The sequence below is a fragment of the Gadus morhua genome, chromosome 3 (genome assembly GCF_902167405.1).
Source record: "Gadus morhua chromosome 3, gadMor3.0, whole genome shotgun sequence".
Classification (NCBI taxonomy): Eukaryota; Metazoa; Chordata; class Actinopteri; order Gadiformes; family Gadidae; genus Gadus; species Gadus morhua.
Genome location: NC_044050.1, coordinates 26,764,261 through 26,766,760, shown reverse-complemented (window position 1 = coordinate 26,766,760; position 2,500 = coordinate 26,764,261). Strand labels below are relative to the sequence as shown.

Below are 2,500 nucleotides of genomic sequence, written 5' to 3'. Positions count from 1 at the left end.
GATCAGGATCGGAGGTGGCTTACAGACTGTTTTTTGTTTTTTGTTGGCCTACAAAAAGCTTTTTATGCAGTCAGTTCAGCGGAACATTTTACTGTATTACAGTAACAAATAAATATTTGCTTTGTTACCTTTTTGTACTTGTGCACTGATTTCATCATTACATCCCCCGAAAGACAGTCTAAACATTTTGTTACTGTAGTGTTTTTCTTTTTACTTATCTTTGCAATTACTTTACTGTGAGTTTTCCCAAAATAGGTAACATTGGTGTATTGTCAGAACAATGTTGCAGCATCAACTATAGGTGTACAATATGCCTCTGGGAAGCTGGGATTGTGAGTTTAGCCCATTGGAGCTCATTGGATAGACAAATATGCGTGGTATCCTATTCTGAAAAGATTGTGTCAATGCAATATTTATATGATATATTCACAGTATTGTATATGGCAACAGACTTTATACTATATGCACCACCTAATTGCAACTTTAAAAAAGAATGCTATTTTTAAACAATTTTATACATTGGAATATGTAACATGGCCTCATGAAGCCCAAACATATGTAAATAGTATTTTGATGGAAGTGTATATAGCATATAGTGAATATAGCATATAAATAGTTAATTTTAAGATAAAGATATTAATGATTCATTGAAATTTTATCGTTAATTCTCCCGACGATCGACTAAGACAATTTAATCGAATGCCCATCCCTAATGCACACACACACACACACACACACACACACACACACTCAAGTGCACACATACACACTTACACAAACAAACACACTTGCAAATACACACACACACACACCCAATCCCACTGTGTATCTATAGCAGTGTATAAAAACACATGCACAATTTCACACACAGACACACTCACGTACACAAATACATACACACTTGCACACACACATGCAAATACACACACACACACGCACACACAGTCCCACTGTGTATCTATAGCAGTGTAATAAGACACTCACGTACACAAATACATACACACTTGCAAATACACACACAAACACACACACACAAACACACTGTGTATCAGCAGTGTATAAAGACACACACATGCAGAAACATGCGCCAACACAGAGACACACTCACGTACACACATACATACACACACACAAGCACACGCACACACACACACACCCCCACCCCCACCCCCACTCCCACTGTGGGTCTATTGCCGTGCACACCCCCTGCTGCTCTCCGCCAGCAGCTTGGACAGGCCCTCACCTGGGATGGACGCACATTCCTGCATTTGAATAGGGAAATAATCTCCTCACTGTGGCCGCGCTCCCAGTGCAGAGGTCCTGGCAGGGGAATTAGGTCAGATAGGACTTTCCATTTGTTTGGCTGCATTTGCTGCACCTACTACAGTACGACACGCACGTTTGTGCATCCTGCCTTAGTGGTGGTTTGTGTGTGTGTGTGTGTGTGTGTGTGTGTGTGTGTGTGTGTGTGTGTGTGTGTGTGTGTGTGTGTGTGCGTGCGTGTGTGTGTTTGGGTGTGTGTGCTACACCTACTGATATATAGAGCAGCTGCAGCCACCCAATGAGACGCTCTCTGAGGTAAACCAAAGAGGAGAGGGGGCGAGGCATTGTTCTGGGTCCCGTGCTCTCGGCTTGGAGTCAACATGCGCAGCATTGCTGCTTTGTTCTTGTGTATAGGTAGTTATTTGCATACGTGTGTGTGTGTGTGTGTGGGGGGGGGGGGGGGTGTATAGGTAGTGAGCAGCATTCATGTGTGTGTAGATAGGTAGTTAGCAAAATTGCTGCTTGGTACCTGTTTGTACAGATAGGTAGTTAGTAGCATTGCTTTAAGGTAGTTATTAGCATTGCGGTAGTTAGTAGCATTGCTTTAAGGTTGTTAGTAGCATTGCTTTGAGGTAGTTAGTAGCATTGCTTTAAGGTAGTTAGTAGCATTGCTTTAAGGTAGTTAGTAGCATTGCTTTAAGGTAGTTAGTAGCATTGCTTTAAGGTAGTTAGTAGCATTTCTTTGAGGTAGTTAGTAGCATTGCTTTAAGGTAGTTAGTAGCATTGCTTTAAGGTAGTTAGTAGCATTGCTTTGAGGTAGTTAGTAGCATTGCTTTAAGGTAGTTGGTAGCATTGCTTTAAGGTAGTTAGTAGCATTGCTTTGAGGTAGTTAGTAGCATTGCTTTGAGGTAGTTAGTAGCATTGCTTTGAGGTAATTAGTAGCATTGCTTTAAGGTAGTTAGTAGCATTGCTTTGAGGTAGTTAGTAGCATTGCTTTGAGGTAGTTAGTAGCATTGCTTTGAGGTAGTTAGTAGCATTGCTTTAAGGTAGTTAGTAGCATTGCTTTAAGGTAGTTAGTAACATTGCTGCTTGGTTCTGGTGTATAGTTTGGTAGTTAGCATCATTGATGCCTGCTTCCTGTGTGTGTAGATATCACGGTAGTTTGTAGTATTGCTGCTTTGTTCCCCTGTGTGTAGATAGGTAGTTGGTTGCTGAGGTGGTATGTCCAGGCAGAGTG

At 41.5% G+C, this 2,500-nt stretch overlaps 1 protein-coding gene across 1 annotated transcript in view; it reads left to right on the top strand.

The window, feature by feature from the left end:
- Positions 1-2,500, top strand: part of LOC115540560 (protein AF-17) — a 30,609-nt gene that overhangs the window by 5,033 nt on the left and 23,076 nt on the right. The gene's annotated exons all lie outside the window — the stretch shown is intronic.